Here is a 23,936-nt window from a genome sequence, read left to right as displayed (position 1 = left end):
GATGAATTTATGGATGAAGAAATTTTAGAGGCTCTTCATAACAATGCATTTCAGCACCAAGAAGAAAGTATAACATCTCATGAAACGCACCATGAAGATCAGCAGGGGTTTATTTGTGAAAACCATGTTTCATCCTTTGATGTTGATGTAGAGATGCAGTAGATTTGTCAGGCTTCAGATCATAATGAAGATGAAATTGATTGCAAACAGCAAGAAGAAGTACTGGAAGATAGCTTTTACGACCCTCAGGCAGAGGAAAAGCTTGTTCAATTTTGTAATTCCTTGCAGCAGCTTACTTCAAATAATAATCATAATACTAAGGAAAATTACATTGTTTGTGAGCATCATTCAGAAAGGCAGTTGGATAGCATATCAAATAAATTTGGTGTGGCTGAGGATAAGTTGTTTGAAGAAATAGAATGTTATGAGAATCATCAAACTAACCGTGTGTTTTTTGACCCTATAGCTGATTACATGGAGAAGATTTATTGTTCAGATTTCCAATTATAGTTTCATCTTGAAGAACAGTTACACCTCATGCTGCCTTGGTTACTTCAGTATCTGGTTTATTTTTGTTTCAAGCACAGCCAAAGGATTCAAGTGTTAGATCAGATCGATGACTGGCTTCATTGGAAGTTTCATGTTCCTTGAGCTACAAGTGGAGATTGCAGCTGATAGGGTAGGTAGGTAGGAAAGTGCAAATAAGCTCAAGGTGACTGAGCATTTTTTTTTAGTAGATGTAGATTCCTTTCTCCTACAGTGATCATCAAGCTTAAGCCCGAGGTGAAGACCCAAGGAACTTAAAGAAGATGTTTGTCCAATAAATTTTATAAGGCACTGGACCTGCGAGTTCTTAGTGTACCACAAGGGCACACTATCCCAAGTGGAGCCACTGTTATCACTGAAAATTCTGTTGCCTAAATTGCTCAGACTAGCTTAAGGACAAAGTGTTTCAGCAGCGCATAGATCCCTTTAGCAGTTTCGCAGCGCAACATCTTTTAGGTGATTTCGTAGCGCATAATTCATATTTTGCACTGGCTGCGCTACGAAATTGGGGATTTTTTCGAATCCATAGTTTTTTTCACCCAGCTGTCACCTTCTCAGCAACATGTGTCAGTATCACAACATCTACTCGATCTAAAACACAGCAAGAGAAAAAGGAGAGACAAGGTCTATGGTAATAATTTGGAAATCCAGGCAATGTCGGAGATATATAATCGTCCCATTCATATTTATTCATACAGTACAGAGCCTATCAACATATTTCATGGTAGTTATGGTACCGATTCTCCTCCTATCCGGCTTAGCTATCATCGTGGAAACCACTACAATTCTCTTGTTGATCCACACAGATTGACAATTGGTGCTGGCCTCGGCTTTAGTAGTCTTCAAGGGAAAAATATAGACAAGGATCAAGTGAAAGCTGCTATAAAAGCACAGCAGGATCAGCAAATTGAAAATGCACTTTTAGCTAAAGGCCGCAATGGTGAGATGTCATGGCAATGGTGAGAGGATAAGCGCATTACTAATCTGAACTTCTTGATTGGACCGCCGTTCGTAATCTGTTTGCTATTATCCCATTCTTGTTTCAAGGTCGATTTAAAGTCGGCAATTTCAGGAAGATTATTTAAAAGTGGAATGAAAATGTGAATTGAAGCCGAGTGGAGAGAAACGGAATGGCTATGGAGAGTCCGCTGAGGTTGATTGGCAGTGGTGAAGAAGATAGCTCAAGATTTAGAAGTCCCTCTGAAGTTCAAGAAAAGTGTTTTCCATCAGGAGAAACTGAAAGAATTCGATCAGATAATGATGTGTGTTCAGAGATGAAGCGCAAGGCCATACTTGCAATGTCAGGACAGGAGTTCCATGCATTACTTGAGAAAATTCAGTCAGCTCACAGTGCTATTTGTGAAAACAACATACAGGACTCATATTTGCTGCTTGATGCCTGCAACAAATGGTTCAACGCAAAGCTAGATAGGAGGTTGCCCTTTCAAGAGAAGCATGCCATATAACAGGCATCCATACTTGGAAATCTTGAAACTCTGGGAATAATTTGGAGTCCTGATTCCATTTCAAAGACAAGCATGCATTATGAATATATTAATGGTAGTGGGCATGGGGAAGAGATAGAACAGTTGAAATCCCATCTAAAAGTTGTAGAGTTTGGGGCTGGACGAGGTTATTTAACTCACATGCTTTCTGACTGTTATGGCATTAAGGACATAGTACTAGTGGAGCGCAGGTCATATAAGTTCAAGGCTGATCGAACTTTGAGACAGACAGAGGCCATTAATTTGGAGCGCCTGAGAATAGACATTGAAGATTTGAAATTGGAAGCTGTGGAATCCTTGAAGGGCTTTTACTATGCTGCAGTGGGGAAACATCTTTGTGGACCAGCGACAGATTTGGTCCTCCGATGCTGTCTTAGTGAACAAAACCATAACAAATATGTATCTGAAGATACCAACAGAGGAGGAAATCATCCTTACATAAAAGGCCTTGCAATTGCAACATGTTGCCACCATCTTTGCCAATGGAAATCTTATGTGAATAAACATTTTTTCATAAACCTGGGCTTTACAAGAGAAGAATTTTGTGCTGTAACATGGCTGACCAGCTGGGCACTTGATGGGGAGCATTGCTCTGATCATTCTAATGGCGTTAAAGTCGGAACCAACTTAAATGTTTGCAATACCACTGAAGATGCTGCTAATGTTCATGATGTTGGAAATATTATTAGATTCTTGAAGCGAGCTGAAAGGGCAGTACTAGGCTTGAAATGCAAAGAACTTCTTGATACTGGCAGGCTCATATGGTTGAGAGAGCTGGGACTAAATGCTAAACTAGTAAACTATGTTCCAGCCAAAGTATCTCCAGAAAACAGGTTACTTCTTGCAAGCAATGGTTAAAGAACTTGAATCACTTATGGTTGAGTTGTAAACACCACATATTTGGTGGTTACCTTTGTGGCAAGCAATCTGGAGTTTCCATTTTTCATGCTGTTGTTAACTGTATTGGCCATTTGTTCATTAAATTGGGCTTTATGCACACTCGAATGGTCCATGGGGATACTTCACAATCATTTGAGGTGGATGATTTATTGATCTAATTGAACATCTGTCAAAGTTGTGTTCTTCGCGGTCTGGAATCTATTGAAGTGGCTGTAAGAAAAGGTGCTTTGCAGTGAAAGGTTCCAGGTTGGCAGGGCTTGCAGAGAAATCTGAGCATGCTGTTTGAGTTTTATAGGAAAAGCTATTGACATTGAAGCCTGGCAGCTGAACAGGATTACTTGCAAGTTGTTATTCATTTGTTGAGGAAAATGTGAACAATCAGCTGAAAGAGAAATATGGGGAGAAGATAGCAAGAATGCAGAGAAGTGATGAGACTGTGTATGATGAAATTACACAGCAGTTTCGTAGCGCGCTACGAAACTGCTGTAGCTGCATGTTTCAGTTGAGCCAACCAATTATGATTGATAAATCAGCTTATCTTTCTGAAAGGTGTTGTCTTCACACATGAAAAAATGGCCAGCACATCGAAGACGTGGCAGCCTGTTCTATTTTGAATAATCAAAGATAAAAGGCATGCTTCTTTGGATTCGAATATTGTGAAGCACATCAAAGACCGACAAACAGGGGCCTATGTTTCAGGGTAACGGAAAGGATGTGTCATTGAAGACAAACATGGGGCATTAACTGCTCATCTCATGCCATCTCAGCCAAACGAAAAGGAAACCATGTGTCAAAGCTGCAAGGAGGAATCTTCTACGAAGAAGATAGAGTTAGAGTTATAATTAAATTAGAACTTTTTAGAACTTGAGTTAGTGGTTATTGTATTAAATAGTTTGTTGCAAAGCAGATAGGTGTCAGTAGTGACAGTCATCGAACTCCCCTCATGCTGGAGGAGGAAGCTCCAAGTAGTTATAATTATGTTTCTATATATAGCTGAAGGATGAATGTAATGGGGGTTGGATATTTTATAAAACAGAGGACTGTTTTGGCTCATGTAGAAAACAGAGTTCAGTAATATAAGTGACTGTTTTTCTTCTCAGGATTCATAAGGGATTTCCTTGTTCAGAATGTGTGATGGTATATTTTCTTTAGTGTTCTTTTACAGTTGTACAAATACATAATCACTCAGAATTCATTAATCATGCTCTGACTTCCTGTATGTCTTTGTAAACTGTGGTTTTATATAAGTTGTGTTCTGAACATCTTAATGCCAAGTGCCCTGACTTCTATGTAAAGGCAGTGTCATTGTTTACTGAAGTATGATTGACTCCATAGGCCCAATGGAAATTAGTTTAATGTTTGTCCAGCCAGCATACTTGTTCATGTCACTTTACAAGAGTTAGCCATCTTCTCAATAATCAAAATCAATAACCTTTTGAGAGAGCCCTCTCAGGCTAAGGAGGCTAAGCCTTAGTCAAAAGATTGGTCTGAAAGAGTTACACAGAGTCTACCTGATCAGCAGCCCTTCAGTGCTTGATTTTGTGATAACAGCTTTGATGTTTTGGCGGTTGGGCGTAAGTGAATCACTATCGGGAAGAGAAAGGCCTTTAATACTAATTAACCATAATATATCCCGGCCTAATCAATCGTTTTTGAAAGTTGCGCTTAGCTTTCTCGCAATCGACGATCGAGGGAATGCTTAAGTTGTTATATTGGTGTCCTTTTGGAATCCCCGATCGCCGATAGCGATATCGCCAATTCACATCGGGATTTTTTTTAAAAGAGGGATTTTAGATGCATGTATGCTACATTCCTCGATCGCCGATAGCGATATCACATCGGAGCAAAGAGAGGGGCCTGTTGTTATGATCACTTTCCTTCCCGATATCCGATAGTTATTTGTGCATTGTCGCATCGGGGAAAACCAATGGGTCTTTTGGTATGGATCCTTTGTTATTTCGATATGCGATCTTGTGATCACTTTATCGCAATAGAAAGGATTATTCATTTTTTACTATAAGACCAATTATGTTCTTTCTCAAAAGGTTTATAATGTTTTATTTCTTTTCGGACCTTTTGAGGAATGATAAGTTGATACCAATTTAATCTAAAAAGGGACCCATTTCATATTATAGTTTTGAAAGTAAAAATTTTATGAAATGGGGGGTTGTTGTACAGCACAATAGACTGATATGTAGAATCTTAGAGTAAGCTTATGCAAAGATATCCCTGTATTTTTGAAATAGGGAAGTGTATGAGGCCACCTCTTCTTGAGAGAAAGTTTCCCCCACTGAGATCTCTTCAATTGTGTCAGGTTTGTTTGTAATATTGACGGTAATGGTAGGTGAAATATTTAACATGTTCCCTTCCTCAAAGGCATCTAGTCCTGGGATGGGATTCTTAAACTAATATAGCTATCGTGGGGGTAGTAAATATTTTGATTCTATGGCACAAATATCTTGGCTATGTGCGTTAGTAGGTATAAATATTTTTTTAGGTAGAAAGAACGAATAATGGTGCATGACATTCCATGAACATTCAGGTTCCGTCATCACCTCTAGAATATCTTCATATGAGTGGAAAATATTATCCAATGATATATTGGGTTTCCTAAGCCCATGAGGATGGAATTCAGGCCTAGTTGTGTTGGTAAATGATCAAGAATATGATTCGGTGGTTGGTGTCATAGAACCTAACAAAGTTGAAAATGTGAAAATGGGATGGGTCTACACCATCAATGGTGGTACCACAACTATGGTGGGTTTAGCAGTCTCTACACCAAAAAATGATGAGTAGTCAAGATGAGTCATGGTTCCTACAGTCGAGGAAATGAATTGTATTGGATGTTACGTGTCGTCAGCATTAGCTGTGCAAACGGGATGGGTTTGCACCATCGGTGGTGGTACCACCACTATGGTGGGTTTAGCAGTCTCGACACCAAAATATGATGTGTAGTTAAGATGAATCATGGTTCCTACAGTCGAGGAAATGAATTGTATTGGATGTGACATGTCGTCGGCATTAGGTGGTGGTAGAATTTCTGTAATGGTGGGTTGATAACGAGTGGGAGGAAGTTCTTGCAACCTGGTTGGTGTGCAAGGGGAAAATGTGTCTTCTTCAATAGGAGGTTGACAATGAATCATGAGTTGTCTAAATCTTTGTAACATATGACATGTCTAAGAACTATGAGAGTTACTAGTAAAAATATTGAACGCATAACTATTGATAATACAACAAATGGCACGTTTGTCAATATCATCCATAGTATGAGACGATGATGCTTAGTTGGTGACATGAGGTGGGGCATTTTTGGGTGTTGACAAACTATGGATCTTTGTATCATCATGAGTTGTGTCACTAATGTGAGGTTTTCTTAATGTTTCTCTCACTACTCAAAAATGTGGAAGGTACCAACAATTCCACATATACTGTGCTTGAGAAAAGATGTGACAATGATGGTGTGAGTGTTTATCCTGGTTGGGTCGCGAAATATGGACCAAAAAGCAAAAGATGGTTTGAATCTTGCCTAATTATCCACATTGATTTATGAAGTGGTTGGGTCTATTATATAAGGACCACGTGTGGGGTGATTTTGGAAAAGTGGTTTGAGGATGCTTTGTCTTTCTTCTAGATCCACACCGATGGTGGTGGGGGTTGACACATTCATGGGTGCCTAACTTTATCTCAGGCAGTGTTTTATCCTAGAATACACACAATATGGACCTAGATCCATCATCTCGCACTGGTATGGTGTTATCTAGGGATTGGGTATCTGGTTCGACCACATCTGAATTCTCAATGTTGAATTGACACATGAAATCCAATGTTTCGAAAAATCAGGGAAGGTGTGGGTAACATTGAGTATGATAGTTTCCTACAAAAATTTGGAAACTATAATTCATGTGTATGGGTCGTTGCTGAGGTTGATGTGTAGGTTAGGTTAATACCTCCTAAATGCTCGTAACTCAAGACATTGGTCTATCAATCGGCTTGGTTCATTGCGTAAAGTGCACATGCAAGTATGTTGGGGTATGACTGTTCTAGTTGTCTTCCTGTATGGTGGTAGGCTAGGTGACTAGAAGAGGGATATGAACACGAAACTTCTTCCCTTGTGATGTAAAAAACGGTTTTACATCCATCATCTACCATTTGCATCGATAGTAGTGATGGGGTCATGGTATTTTCTTGGGTGAGTGCACCTAAAGCATCTTAATATTAAGAGATTTCATGGAAACGATGAGTGTAGTGCATATATTTCGTGCATATGGCACATGCATCCAATGCCTTATTACACATAGGTTTGGCCTTTTCTCTATTAGGTGGAAGAGGGTTCAATGGAACTTTTGGGGCATGCAAAATATCTTTTAACTCATCTAACTCAGGGCACATATTGGTAGTGTGCCCAACTACTTCAAACAAAGAAAAGAGTGAAGGTACCCTAGAGGATGAAGCGTTTGAAGCTTCCACCTTCTTTCCTTTATTCTTATCCCTTTCTATGGCACCAACTCATGTTCATACAGACATTTATTGTTGTAGGGTGTTATCCTAAGGAGGGGCTACAAGAATGATTCTTGCTGATGTCATACCTGAGTTTGTCAACATGGTCTGAGAAGCCAAATACCAAACCGGTATCTCCAAAGCCATGTTGGGAAACTTGAGATTTGCAATGGATTAGTGCGAAACAAAAATAGGTGTAGGGAATAAGAAGGTTGTTTGGGTGATATAATATGGTAAGAATTAAGGATCATCAACTACATTGATGTTGGTATCTGGAACTAGTTCATGATCTTGATGGGTGTTTGATGAAATCATCATGCACATTGGGGCTCCTATGGCTGGAGGAACATCCTCTCTCATAGGTGGGTCTCTTGGGTATGTCCCAATGAGTTTTGATGTTTTAAATGTTTCGAGGCCAAATTCAGAGTGAGTTATGATCAACTCAGCAGAAGATCCAACAATGGGTAGCACACCATCAAGGGTAGTTAATGTATTCCTTCATAGTATGTGAGTTGGTCAATTGCAATAATTTTCTCGTCATGGGGGAACATCATTACCCTCATCACCTAAGATTCTACTACTAACATTTCATACATATAAATTCATCCAATAAGGATCTTATAATCCAATTATGTGTCCAACACGTCGATGTCTATGAGCATGGTTTTATTCACAAGCTGTAATGGAACGCCTTGGTATAGGCTTATGGGAATAAAAGAGCATCGTCATATGCTTTGAGAGTGATGTCAGATGGTTTGAGTTCTAGAGATCTAAGCTTTTTCCAATATTTTTTGGGCATAATAAATGTGGTCAACCTGTTGTCGACTATGCAATGATGGATGGCAATATTATGAACTCAAACTGTAATTTGAAAAGTGGCAGTTGATGGAAGACATGGGGTGGCTTTATCCAATCCAAAGACCATTAAATGAGAATTAGCAGGATTAATTTCTCCTAACGTGGAAAGTAAGGCTTTATGTTCGGTTGGGCATGATTGTAAAAATTCCAATGCTAACATAGTTGAAGGAGTTTGAGCTAATTCATCAAATATGCCATAACTTTGAGCAGCCTTTGAGTTATGTCCATCTATCCATAAAATACCTTTAACCGTCTTTTGGATGGGTTCCATGGCTTATCGAGGGATTGTCAAAGGTTTTGTGGGTTCTACGGTAGTCGAGGTGGAAGGGTTGGTTTCTGGTAGAGTCTTGTACTTCTAGTTGCATGTTTACATTAGAACTTCTTTTCCTACCATGAAAATGTTGCAACTTGAGGTACTTTGGGAATTTCCTCTAAGAGGATTTCAATACTATTGTTGGGAGGGTTCCTATTAGGAATTTACCACTCCTTGTTGGGGGAAGGGACGTTGCTTTACTACAGTTTTCTTGTTTTACCCTTATTTCCCCCAACTATATTTCATCCTCTTTAACTCAAGGAGATGTGGGAAATCATGGGTGTAATTACCATATTCCCTGCAAATGGCACAAGGATGATTAGTCTGGCAAATTGAGTTCTTGTTTTGCCTCTCCGTGTTTTTCTTGTTTTATCACTAGTTTTGATTTTGGTTGGGGTTGCCCCTCGTAGAGGTTGTTGCTAATTGTTCGCCCCCCTGGAAACACTCTCCCTTTGGCTTGCTATTTGATTTTTTATTAGTAGTGTTTTGTGGGTTAGTTGTGTTCAACTATTCACATGACTTTTTCTATTAAGTGAGAGTGGGTTTCATTAGATTAACCCCTACACTAGCCTATGCTAGTGGGTTGTTTTGTTGGGGTGTGGGAAGAGGGAAATATTCATTCCCTTGTCGCTGACTACAATATGAGTTTTAGGAATGGGGAATTTATTCCACATTCCTAGGGGGTATTGATTTTCCTATGGGAGAGGATATGGGCCACCCTACATGGGAGGGTATTGGCCACCTTGTGTGAGCTGGTATTGGTTGACTTGTATACCAAGGTTCTACATAGGTATAGGTTGACTAGGGTAATATCATGTGTGGTGTGGTCGTGGTGTTGTAGTACGAAATGGGTAGCAACTCTAAGTGTATCAAGGATATTGGAAGGTGTTTACAGGTTTGTTTTTGGCTATGGTCCCAATTAATCGATCGACAACATTGAATGTGCCTATTGTCTCTTTTTAAAAGTTTGCAGGTGGTCGGAATCCAGAAGAACATGAAAAAAATATCCAAATTATTTATATATCGACTCTAATTATTGGGCTTTGCTAATGGCCTTGTCTCATTTTTTGGGGATGAATTCACTATATCTTTTGAGATTTCTGATGTGAGGGATCTCAAAAACAGGTCAAGGAGGAGTTTTTCTTGCAAACGTGCTTTGCACAAGTTACAAGGTTTCCAAAATTCATTTATGCGGTCCAATATGTGTGTAGTAGGTGTTTTTTTGAAATGGGTAAGGAGTTTCAGGCATGAGTATTAATGGATTGGGAGCTGGAACAATGTAAGGAATGTTGTGCCTAGGGAACCAAAGTCCCCATGTGACCCATAAGGTTGGTCTATGTACCATTTTGCTGAAGGCCCTATGAGGGTGCATTCAAATAGTCGCAATTGAATAGTATTGTCTGTAGTACTATTGGATGAACACCAGAGGTGAAAGTTCATGACATGATTTCTTGGGTCTTCTCCTTCTTTCCCTTCAATTTTTGAATGTATGAAGGGAGCTTGGTGGAAATGGGTGTCCACTTCTAGTCATGCATGATTGGGTCATTGGTTAACATGATTAAATCAAGGAGATTTAAAGAAGCTACAAATCAAATTTCTTGGTTGTTTTTCATAGAAAAATGTTTTGAACAATTGTATTTAAAGGGGTTACATAATCAGAATAGTTACCCTGGTGAGTACCGTTTGGATTCCCGGGAGGGGAGTTGTGTGGTCTCCCTTGAGGGGTTGTGTGAGGGGCCCCATGAGGGGTATTGAATGGAGTGATTTAATGAGGAGTAGTCCCAATAGAAGTTGTACCAATAATGGAAGATATTATAATGGTGGTTGTGTGGTGTCATCTATGCCTAAATGGTGAGAGACTTGACACAACTCTTGGTAATGGGTGTAGGTTTTGAAAATGTCTAGATCGTTTAGGCATCGTTGGGTCCACTACGATGTTTACTAGAGTGTGTGTTACCTTTTGTGATTGAGGGAAGGAGATAAATATCAAATCATGTAAATCACATACATAAAATAAAGATAAAATAATTATGATTACATTACGCTTAACTTAGACTATGTGACCAATCAAACAAAAAAATGGTTTTTGTTTGTTTTTGCATATGATAAAAGATCCTATAAGGGCTTATTTTTCCTTTCCACTCTCGAAGTAACTAGGATTTGAGGGGATATATTCTTATTGGTACTAGGGTAACATCCCGAAAGTACCAACGATGCTTTCTAGTAGCCAAAGAATCATCCAAGGTAACAAATGAGGTTATAGTGTTGCTCACACCTCCACCTATAGGGATGGATGCCCTACATTTTGACTACTAAAGTACCTTTGTACCATATGAGCATTCAATTATTTATCTTCTCAGTAGTAAGTTACCATTAACGAGCACTAGATGGGTCAAGTAGCCCCAAATAGTACCCCACACGTTGGACCTAAACCAAACCCCCTCTGTTATGCGTGGGTATTATTTTTTGTGGGATTATTGAAGGATTTTAAGAACCCTAAAAGTCAAACTCTATGTTTCAAAGATGTAACATGACCATGGTAGCTTATGGGATGCCTACCCCTAATGGTCCTAACTTGAACTATTAATTATTTTGTGGCCCCTGTGGGGAATTTTGTGGGTACAAGTTATGGTTCCTTTTAAGAGTCTCACTTTTCTTAGGGTGTGATATGTGAGACAAAACAAGGTATGTACAAAAATATTCGGGAACTAAATGTCTTCTTACACAAATCTTAGTGTGTGGAAGTGGGCAAGTGAACATACAAAGTGTGATAGGATGTGGATATGTGGTGATCCTTTCCAATATCCTCCTAATTACACTAAATTTTGAATTTTCCTTGCATGAAAAAGAAATAATGCATAGATAATGGGCCACTTTCTATTTTTCCTATTACACTTTGTGAATTTAAATAAAGGAAGATGGAAGATTAAGTGATTTAAGAAAGTTTTCATATGCAAGCCTAGGTTTGTCTAGGAGACACAAGGGAAGTAGAGATTACTTACTTTCTGTAATAACATTTAATCCTAGTCCCAAAAATGAAGAAAAAGAAATTCTTTGGTTTGCAACAAGATTTGTGGATCATGCAGTAGTTACATCTTTACTAATTAAGCTATGTGAGAAATGTAGGAGAAAGAAAAGATAATCTAATTACCCTACTAATTTTGTTTAGTAAAGAAACTAAGTAATATAAACTGACTGGAAAAAAATTGGAGAGTGGAAGGAAATTTACTAAAGGATTCCAATCACCTACGAAAAGTGAAATTATGATGATTTTTATGGTTTATGGAAACTATGCACATTTTACTGTGCACATACATGCGTGCGTCTCTGTCGGAACAAAATTCATGGTTGTGCATCTTTCTGAATGAAAGCCACATGGTCGATAAGAAAACAATGAAAAGTCAAATTTTTCAGCCAACAATAGGTCCAAAAGGTCCTGCAAAAATTCCAGAGAGAAGTTGAATTCCCAGTGAGGTGATAATGCAGAAAGAGGGTCCTGGAAACACAACCATTATAGTAAAGAAAATAAACTAGTGGAGTCACCAATACTCTAGCATTGTTTTGTATCATTGGGGTAGCAAAAGACACCTTCTTAGCTGTTGGTTGTTCCCTGCAAGTAAATATATATATTTTGGTTGTTGTTAGTGGACAAGCATGAAGAAACAAAGAATTGCAGATGTTGGAAACAATGCATACACAAAGAGAAAATAAAATGAAGAGATAAACACATAAATAATGCTTAATGAAGATAGCAAGTCAACAAAATTATGGAAAATGGCTCCCTTTATTGACTGCTAGTGGTAGAAGATGAATACTAAATACTTGAAGGTAAACCTTTGAGTTGTGATGCTAAAAAATCATTAGCAAGGAGGTTCTCTTGCTCAATCTATTTGCAAGCTTCCTGTCTTTACCAAATAAGTATGAAGACTCTCCCAATGGTGGACTCTTCTTGCACTAGAATGATGGATTGCTTGAAGAAATTTCACCAATATACTAATTCTTTACTTCTTCTACATAAAGAATGCAATGAAGGACTACTCCCATAGAAATTTTTCCAGTGTAACATTGTCTTCTCTTTGGTTCTCCCATGGACTTTTTATATGGAATTCTTTGAATCCCTCTTCCCTCTCTTGGTTCATGAATGAATGTAACTTACGAGTAGGACAAGAGGATTCCTTTGATCTTTACGGCGACTCAAATTTGGTTGTCCATGAATAGAACATGCCAAGGAATCATCTTCCAAGTGTGGGAAGTGGTCCATAATTTGTTGAGTTGAAATTTTCTTCGAAGTGATGATTTTCAAAGAAATATCCACACATTTGTAATTTATTTCTAAGGGTAAGCCACACAGTGAAATTTTACAAATAAGACCTTAGGAGAAATTAGCATTTTTGAACTTCATAATGTCTTCAACTGGAAAATATTCACTTGTGCATTTTGTTGGATGAATTTGACTGTCTTTTGAATTGTACATACATGTGTACGATTTTCTACTATTAAGAAAACCAATAAAAAATAAACATAACAACAAAAATTAGAGGGTTTTCCAATCATTAGGAAATTTCATGTTGTTTTTCTAGGAAATTGTGGGTTTACCTCCCCATAGGGATATATATATATATATCTATATATATATATATATTCCATTGGTCTAGTACCAGGTGCAACTCCAGTGTCTAGAGCTCCTGCTAGAGTGAGTTTACCTAAGTTACTAGAGTTGAAAATGAAATTACAAAAATTACTAGATAAATGCTATATTAGACCCAACGTCTCACTGTGGGGGGCTGCATTGTTATTTGTAAATAAAAAGTATGGCACATTCATAATGTGCATAGATTACTGACAATTAGATAAATTCACCACTAAAAACAGATACCCCTTGACCCATATTCATGATTTGTTCAATCAAGTGAGAGGGGCCACCATATTCTAAAAAATTGAATTAAGGATGGGATATCACCAATTGAGAATAAAGGATGAAGATATTCATAAAATAGCTTTTCGAACTAGATATGGTCACTACGAATTTGTAGTGTTTGCATTTTACCTTACTAATGCACCAACAACATTTATGTGCTTAATGAATAGGGTGCTTAGTAAATATCTTGATAAATATGTACTAGTATTTATAGATGATATTTTGGTGTATTTGAAAAGTGAAGAAGAGCATAAGGACCATCTAAAATTAGTTCTACAAACTTTAAGAGAGCGTCATTTGTATGCTAAATTTAGCAAAATCTGAGTTTTACAAGGACAAAATACAGTATTTGGGGCATGTTATTTATAAGGAAGGATTATTTGTTGATCCTGAAAAGGTTAGGGATATTTTAAATTGGCAAATACCTAAGGATGTGTTATATATCTACTCATTTATGGGAATCATGGGATATTATTGAAGATTCATAGAAGGATTCTCTAAACTAGCCTATCCTATCACATCATTACAAAATAAAGGGACAAGGTTTTATTGGATAGCAATATATCAAGAAAGAGTTAACAAATTAAAACATTTTCTTATAGTGGGCCCTATTTTGAAAATTTAAGACCCTGGTAAAGAATTTATGATTTCCATAGATGCTTTCTTGAAAGATTTAGGAGGATTTTTGATGTAGGAAAATTCAGTAGTGTCTTATGAGTCTAGGAAACTAAAAACGCATGAAAAGAATTATGCAATATATGATTTAGAGCAAGTTGTTGTAATACATGCTCTAAATATGGGGAGACACTACCTATTTGGGAAGGAATTCACCTTGGTAGTAGATCATATGAACTTGAAATATTTTTTCAACCAACTAGATCTTAATGCTAGACAAGCTAGTGATGGTATTTCCTAGTGAATTCAAATTTCATATTAAACACATAAAATACAAAGAAAATAAAACAGCATATGATATAAGAAGACATGAACATGATCTAATGGGAGTATCTGTTATAAATGTTAGTATTGATTGCATGGAGAAAATTAGAAGTTCATTGCAGGAGGATCATAATTATTTGGAAATTCATCAGAAATTGTAGCAAATAGAAATCCGAGGTTATGCTGAAAAATTAGAAAAAATGTTAACCTACAAAAATTAGATTGTATGTTCCAAATGTGAGTAATATAAAATGAATAATATTAGATGAATATCATAAGAAACCATGTGTGGGACATCTCAGATATGAGAAGACGATAACAACATTAAGAAAATCTTTTTTTGGTTGGGCATGAAAAAGGATGTAACGTAATACTTGGTAAAATGCCTAGAATGTCAGCAAGTGAAGGTGTAACATCAACACCCCACTGGACTATTAAATCAACTTCCCATTCTTGAATGTAAATGGGAAGTGATTTCATTATATTTTATCACAAGGCTCCCGTAGAGAATATGACAACATGACTCCATTAAGGTGGTGGTGGACACCTTAAGTAAAGAAGCACACTTTATACATGTACAGTCTACCTATGAAACAACTAAGATTGCAAATATTTTTATGAAGGAGATTTTCCAACTACATGGAATACCAAAAAATGATAGTGTCCAATAGATTCTAAATTCACTTCCAATTTTTGGAAAGATTTGTTTACTGGCATGGGAACACTGCTAAATTTTCGCACTGCATATCACCCCCAAAGTGATGGGAAGAGAGAGAGAGAGAACTAATCATAATTTAGAGGAAATGCTAAGAATTTATGTAATGGAAAGGCCTACTGGATGGGAAGATTTTATACATTTAAGCATAATTTTCCTATATTAATAATTATCAAACTTCGATAGAAATGAATCCCTTCAAAGCCTTGTATAACAAAAGATATCATACACCTCTTAGATGGAGTTAGACGAAAGACATGTTGATATTTGGCCCAGATGCTTTACAAGAAATGGAACAGGTGGTGCAGAAAATAAGACAAAACATAAAGACTACATAGGATAGACATAAAATTTATGTTAATAAAAAAAGAAATCACAAAGAATTGAAGGTTGAAGATCATGTATACTTAAGAGTGAAAATGAGAAAATGTACCTTAAGGAGCAGAACCTATACCAAACTCGCACCACAATTTTGTGGCCCTAGTGAGATTGTGAATAAAGTTGGGCTAATAGCATATCGGCTAGCCTAGCGCAGCCATATTAAACTGTACAATGTTTTACATGTATCTTTGTTAAAAACATATGTCCATGATAATTCTTACATAATTGATTGGAATTTGATACAAGTGGAACTAGAAGGAAACATCTTGGCTGAGCCACTTCGCATATTAGATCGGAAAGAGATCTTGCTCCAGAATCAAGCCATCACTCAGGCTATAGTGAAATAGAAGCACTTTACACCTAAGGAGGTTACTTGGGAGCTAGAGGATAAGATGTGAGAGGCCTATCTAATACTATTTGAGAAGGGGAGGGATTTGAAAATGAATGTTGAGGACAATGTTGAATAAAAGGGGTGGGAAGATGTAATATCCCTCTGTTCTTTATGTTAATATTTTGTTATAATTATAATGGACTATTTTTAGATTTGATTGTTGGAAAGCCATGTTGATTTGAAATGAGTGTGAGACATAAAGTTGATGTGATGTAAACAAATATATTTCTATTAATAAAAAAATTGGAAATTAGTTCGGAAATAAACAACAGAGTTAAGAGATTATTTTCAAGATTTGGAAACCATTATTGGTGCAAAATCTCAAAATAAACTTCCCTTACAAGACTCCTAAAAATCCTTAGGTGTAATAGATATAATTTGATATGATGGAGAGAAATATCTATTAAATCACATAGATGGTGAAAGACACTAAGTATGGGTGGAATAAAGCAACGTGGTAGAGAAAAGATGACTTTAACGAAAAAAGGAAAAACACCTTTTTCAGAGAAAAGAAAAGAAAGACAACCTAGGCAAGTGGGTTGGCAGACTGAAAAATAAGGATGCTGCTAAAAAGAAATATGTTATGGAATAACATGTATAAAATACATTATGGAGGAATCAATGAGGTTTTCAACTCCTTTGGCAATGATTTCTTGGCTTAGGGGTAACTAGTGTATTTGTTCATGTTCGGTAGGATAGTGTGTTTCCCATGTGTAGTTCCAACAACGTAGATGGTTAGAACATTTGTTTATATTTAGGTTTTGCATGTATTTTCATATTTAAGTTTTGAATGCATGTGTGGATTAAGGTGTACATAAAGAGGTAAATTAAATGTCTAGTAGAACAAAGAAACAAGCATGCAGGCAATATATGAGAGTATTAATGTATTTTGTAGAAATGAATTTGTTTATATTGTGTCTTTAATATGTGGTTAATTAAGATTCATGTATGAGATGGATATTGTATAAGGGTCATCATCCTTGTTATGCTTGAGAGGGAAATATTGAGAAAAAAATAATATGTGTATATAAACCTGTTATGTTTCTGTGAAAGATGTGCAGGCTGAAAATAAATTGAAACCCACTAGGGTTTGGGCAATTGTAGGATGAGAGGTTAGGGAGGTCCAGTCCTAGTGCACAACAATTTATGTATAACTATTGTTAAAGAAATTTGATACGAGATATGGCTGGATGACAAAAGTGATATTCGATAATCCAATGTAAAAAGTAACAGGAATTTACGTGACAATTCTATATAGACCTGTTGTAATGGAAGAATTCTGGAAACCAAAGCAAGAGCGGTGCCATTATTACACAAAAGGAACACACTATAATGTAGATTAAACTTATCTCCTACTAGGAGAGAATTCTCGATTCCATATGAATAGAAAAGCTATATTTCAGCCACAAGAAAACACATGCTATAGAAACACAATAGAATATATGTTCATTTGTATTGATTTGAATAACTTGATTTAGTTAACGATCGCAATGTATTAAATTTAAAAAAGTCAGTAGTCCTAGAGATTTTACTAGCTTATGAAATTAAGGGGGCCCCAAATTTTTGGACTATTACAGTAACATGAAAAATAATATATATTAAGATAAATTAGATCCTACAACAAGCATTATAGTCATTATAAACTAAAATATCTTAGTCTCTGGAAATAACGATACCCACCTCAATATAAAGGTTAAGATTTTGTTTTGTGGAATAGTTCGCAGGAGGCACATTCTTACTAGAAAACATTCAATGTTAATTACTCGTATGAAACGAAAAAAAATAATGATAATAAATAACACATTAGATACAAGATTTAATAGGACATGACCCCTTATAAATATAATAGAATGCCATAATCAAAGATTGTAATAGTGGAAGAATATATAGGTACCTAACCTTGGAAATACTTAGATACCTTGTAACGCATTATCTCCAATCAAATACTGTAAATTTTATATAAAACAATGTTATTTCAAGTGTTCTAATTTTAATAATAGAAAGATACAATTATTTGAGTATCTTGGATGGTGAGGAGTGTTGAGCCTCAAACCTGCACTTCTTTACACATCCTCTCAGCCTCCTTTTCTTATTTATTTCCTTCTTTTGCCACTCATTCCCTCCATCAAATTGCTCAGATCATTGTATTTTAGGACTTTTTACATGGTTTGCTAATTATGCTAATGACTGTTGTTGGTTTAGAATTTTGGTTCAAAGTGCTGCGTTTCTGCAGCTCACACAGGGTTTCCGCAGCTGATCCCGGTTTTCGCAGCCAACCCCGGATTCCGCAGCTGTTTTATTAAATGATATGTTCCAGGTGTCCTCTGGGAAGAAGAGCCACATGGGCAAGTTCGTGGAACCAAGGACATGGTGTGTGTCCTTCCAGCTCACCCAAACCATTCATAAAAACCCGTGGTCAACGAGGAGGCAAATACGGTCAATAGAAGTCATTGGCGGTGGCACGGCTCTGCGTGTTCTATTTTGGAGCACGTGAAGAACAGGTGGCATCTTCCTCAGCCACGAAGACAGTGGGAAACATGAATCCAACAGCAGATTGAATGCCCACAACGACCGTTGCCTAAATCCGAGGACGCAGCAAGATTACGTGTTTTTACACAGCTGCTTGAATAGCTTAGTTTTCGTTAAGTTAGTTTGCTTTCCTCTGTTATAAATAAAGCGTCTTTGAATGCTGGATAGTTAGTTGTTGTTGTAATCATTTTGTTTGAACTCCCCACTGTACTTTTACATTTGCTGTCAATACATGAGAAGACTGTTTTACACTTAAGCGTATAACTGCTCCTTGAACTGGCTGAAGTAGGCAGAGGGCCCCTGTTTGCTGAAGCCCTGTATAGTAATCTTTAATTTCCTGCATTTCTCTTTCTTGTTTCATGTATAATAGCTGTACAGATGTCTTTTAATTGCTGCATTTTTATTTCTTTTCAATATGTATATTAGCTGTACATAAACTTTGAATTCTGCTGATTTACATTTCTGCACTTTTGTTCATGACTGATCAGTGTGTTATGCAGGTTTCTTAGGCAAGCCCGGGGCAGTTTTCTTTCTTTTCTTTTCATAACTAGTGGCATGTGTGATCATATTGTCTAGGCTACTGACCTTTATTTTTCTGCAGTTTGATTTTCATTAGTATCATTTCTTTAACTTGCACTTTACTTTCTGCTCAGTAGTTATCAAGTTGTTCATTTATTGATGGTTCTTTTTCTATAATCAACTAACTTTATTGGAGCCAAAATATCACTTAGTGCAGCTTGGTTTATTTTGCTTTAAGACTCACATTACTGACCTGTTCATAATTGTTTTCACATGATTAAGAAAAGGTTAAAATAGTGTGATTTGTCTCACTTAAATTTCACATTGATTAGATTTAAATGAAGAGTTAAAATAGTGTAAATTAGTGTAAAGTAGTTGTTCTTGCTTTTAATTGAGTTAATATAGATTTCATTTTCATTTTCATCAGCAGCAGAGATACTGGGCCGATGCCATTAGTCCTTTATTTGATTTTAAGCTTTGATTTTATTGCAGTTGTTGTTCAAGCTTTCTTGTAGAATACTTTTTAAGTTTTGAGAAATCATTTAGAGCTCACCACAATCACCCACATTTCACTTGCTTTATTTCATTTCCATCACATCACAGTAGGAAAGATACATTTGAAAACAAACTTAAAAAGCTAAAAACGACAAAAGATTAAGAAAACAGTTGCCTAAGTACATATAGTACACTTCACTTCATCAGCTTACGAGCCCCGGGTTGACATTTAAAAGTTGCAATTTAGACATCACTAAATTGACCAAACATTTTGGCGCCGTTGCCGGGGAAGTGAAATTAGGTAGCCAATTCTTAAAAAAAAAACAAGAAAATTTCAAGGAAGGAAAATTAATAACCTCTCAAAGTATGCTCTCCTCTTGCACCTAGAGTGATCTGGAGGATCAGAAAAGAGAAAGTTATTGGTTTAATAGTTTCTTGAGTATGCTCTCTTCTTGCACCTAGAGTGACCTGGAAGATCAGAAAGAGAATTATTAGCCCGACTTGAAGGAAAATAAAAAATGACATGCATAGAGCAAGAGATTCTAGGGGAAGGTTTTTAGCTAGAGCCAAGAGTTCGATTTTTACAAGTCCATCTACTTCAAGGAATAGACAAGAGACACCTCCATCATCTCCAACTTACACTCCTAGCCCTAGGATTCCTGGAATTCAAGAGGCAATAGTTGACTCTCCCACACCATCCATCGAATCTGAATCAGAAAGGGACCCTTTTCTTCCTTCCATAGGAGGACAAATTGTAATTGAAGAAGTAGAATCATCTGAAGAAGAGGGAGAAATTCCTTCTCGTTCACCCTTAGTAGAGGAACCGGAAAACTCTGAAGTCTCCGGGGAGACTACCATGACAGAGGAAGGAGCACCTGGATTTGGTAGAGGTACAGGTAGAGGAGGAGGAGGAGGAGGAGGAAACAATGGAGGAGGTCGAGGTAACATTGGGGGAAATAGGGATGGAGATAACTCATTCGGATTTCCTATAGTCGATGAGGACTCCCGAGCCACCATGAAAAACATCTCACCATCTGTCCTCCCAAACTTCCATGGGATGAGGAATGAGGACCCTGAAACATTTCTATTTGAGTTTGAGGTAGTGTGTCGAACTTATGATCATCTGGATGACTCTCAAAAACTCAAACTGTTTCCTTCAACATTGAAAGGAGCACCCTTGAAATGGTTCATGGGATTACTCACTCAATCCATTAGGTCTTGGAATGATATGAAACAGGCATTTTTGGATAGGTACCTGGACTATTGTATGCCCACCAATCACAAGGATGAGGTATTCAAAATGATGCAAAAAGAAGATGAAAATTTGGAGGATCTGCTTGAAAGATTTCAATACAACTTGAAAAGAGCAAAAATGAACAACTTAGATGAGGAGACCTTAAAAGCCCTTCTATTGAAAGCCATTAGAGATGAATGGATAGATATTTTGAACATGATGGGGAAGGGAGATATATCTCAACTTTCACTCAATGATATAGTAGAACTATGTGTCCATCTCTCAAGGGGGAAATCTAAAACTCAAAAAGGGCCTAACAAACAAATCTGCAACTGGATCGGTAAGTAGGGCTGATATTGGCAACATGCTTGATGAATTCAAAACTAATATCTTAGGGAGTCTTAGTGAGCAACTAGACACCCTTAAGATTCACAATAAGCAGAAAGCAGAAGCTGAGGCTTTGGCCATCTTTTGCCCAAAGTGTAGGAAGAAACATGCTCTAAGGGAATGTCCCTTGGATGCAAAAGTTGTAGAAACATGTGTAATTTGTTCAGAAAATCACGAGACCAAGGATTGTCCTTCAATTCCTGGGCTCAAAGCTGTCTTTCAAGAAGATCCAAATACACTCGAATCTCTCTGTTTTGTCGCAAGGAGACCTTGGCAGGGGCAACAAAATCAAGGGTTTAGCAACTCTATGAATTTTCAACCCCAACCAAATTGGAATCCTTGGCAACAACCTTGGTCCCAACCTCAAAATCCTTTTCAATCATGGGTACAAGGTATGCAAAATCCTTATGGGAGATTTGCTCAATTTTACCAATATCCTCCATCTTTTCAAAACCAACAAGCTCCACAACTTCCAAATCAAAATCCACAACTATCATTGCCATTTCCACAACAACAACCTTCCCAACAGAATCCAAACTCTCAACTCTTGCTTCCATTCCAACAAAAGTCAAATCAACTTCCTTCTCAGCCATTGCCAAACCCCAATAATAAAAACCCTCAAAATGCTTACATGATGGAAGGTCAACAATTTCCTACCTATATGATTGTTCCTCTCAATGAAGTACAACTCAGATCAGGTAGAATTCTAGATAAACCTTCTATAAATACTCAAAAGCAAAGCATTTTTGAGGAAGAGTCTCTTGAAGCCAATAAGGGTTCTGAAGCATCTCTTCAAAACCCAAACACTCAAAAAGAAAAAGAAAAAGAATTAACCCCCACAACTCCCATAGTTGAGCAACCTGCATCTTTATCCACACCTCCTTTTCCTGAAAGATTACAAATTGACAAAGGAGTGGAAAAACAAATTTGGTTGCCTGACTATAATTTTCTAGATGAATTGAAGAATGTCTGTATCAAGATTCCCTTGTTACAAGCCATTAAAGAGATTCCTATTCTAGCAAAAACAATAAAGGAGTTGAGCTTTAAAAGACCAGGAAGGAAACCAAGAGATACCAGAAGGATCCACCTGGTAGGGAAAATTGCAGATATCATGATGGGAAAAATTACTATGCAGAAATATGTAGATCTCGGTAGTCCAATTGTCAAAACACATATCAATGGGGTAGAAATACCAAATACTTTGATTGATTTAGGGGCTGCTATCAACATCATGAGTAGACAGACTATGGAACAGCTAAAACTTCCTAATCTTCTTTTTACACCTACTTTATTGCAACTGGCAGATCGATCAATTATTAAACCAGATGGTGTATTAGAAGACATTCCAGTCTCCCTAGACTCTTGGGAATATCCAGTGGATTTCATGATTTTGACTCCCAAGAGTAATCTAGGAGGACATCCTCTTATTTTAGGAAGACCTTGGCTAGCCACAGCTGATGCTTTCATAAGTTGTAGGTCTGGGGATATGTATATTTCTGATGGTAATTCGACAAAGAAGTTCAATCTGTATCCTCCAGCAAAAGCAATTACAGAAATAGGAGATAATGAGTGGGTTGATGATGAAGATACTATACAACCTGTCTTTACCATTTCTGAGATTAGTGAAGATAGTCAAATTCTGAACACATTAGAAAATTTTGAACCATCTTCAGAATATGACCACACACAATTTCATTTGGATTCTGACATTGAGTGTCTATCATCTAGACAAATGTCTCTTTTCTCTATGGAAGAGTTTGGTAGTTCTGCCATTGAGATTTTTCCAAGAAAAACATTGAATATCAACAAAAACTTGGAAAAATCACAACAGGAAGAGCTAACCAAAATCTTGCAAAAACATTCTACTGCATTTGCATGGGAGTATACTAATATGAAAGGTATTGATCCTAAGACTTGCATTCATCACATCTACATTGAGGAAAACAGTAGACCAATCAGACAACCTCAAAGAAGGATGAATCCAAACCTTAGGGAGATAGTGAAAGAAGAGCTCCAAAAGTTACTTAATGTAAACTTCATTTACCCCATTTCAGATAGCCGGTGGGTTTCCCCTTTGGTTATAGTACCTAAAAAGAATGGTAAATGGAGGGTTTGCATTGATTACAGGGAATTGAACAAAGCAACTTTGAAGGATCACTTTCCTTTACCCTTTATTGATCAAGTATTAGATACTTTAGCAGGCAAAAAGTATTTCTCATTTTTGGATGGTTTTAGTGGTTACAATCAAATTCAAGTAGCACCTGAAGACCAGGACAAGACCACATTTACCTGTCCTTGGGGAACTTTTGCTTACCGAGTACTTCCTTTTGGATTATGTAATGCACCCGCAACATTTCAAAGGGCAGTACTAGGAATCTTTTCTGATCTAATTCATGATTGTGTAGAGGTCTATATGGATGATTTTACAGTTTATGGTAATTCATTTGAAGAGGCATTAGAAAATTTGGAAAAAGTCCTTATAAGATGTAAAGAAACAAATCTTTCATTAAGTCATGAAAAATGTTTTATGATGTTTACTGAGGGGATTGTTTTAGGACATCATATTTCAGGAGATGGAATTAAAGTTGATAGATCAAAAGTTGAAGTCATCTCCAAGTTACCTATTCCAAATTGTCAAAAAGATGTTAGAAGTTTTCTTGGGTTTACTGGATATTATAGGAGATTTATTGAAAACTTCACCAAGATAGCATCTCCGCTCTTCAAATTACTTACAAAAGACTGTGAATTCAATTGGGATCCTGACTGTCAATCTGCATTTGAAACTTTAAAAACAAGAATTTCTGAAGCA

The 23,936-nt window shown here is 36.9% G+C and overlaps 1 pseudogene; it reads left to right on the top strand.

The window, feature by feature from the left end:
- The first annotated feature begins 1,720 nt into the window (after positions 1-1,720).
- Positions 1,721-3,123, top strand: LOC149179067 (uncharacterized; annotated as a pseudogene).
- The last annotated feature ends 20,813 nt before the right edge of the window (positions 3,124-23,936 follow it).

The sequence above is a fragment of the Pinus tabuliformis genome, chromosome 4_1, assembly GCF_031772625.1.
Source record: "Pinus tabuliformis cultivar Carrire ecotype Pingquan chromosome 4_1, CPIR1, whole genome shotgun sequence".
Lineage (NCBI taxonomy): Eukaryota > Viridiplantae > Streptophyta > Pinopsida > Pinales > Pinaceae > Pinus > Pinus tabuliformis.
This window is presented reverse-complemented; position numbering and strand designations above follow the sequence as displayed.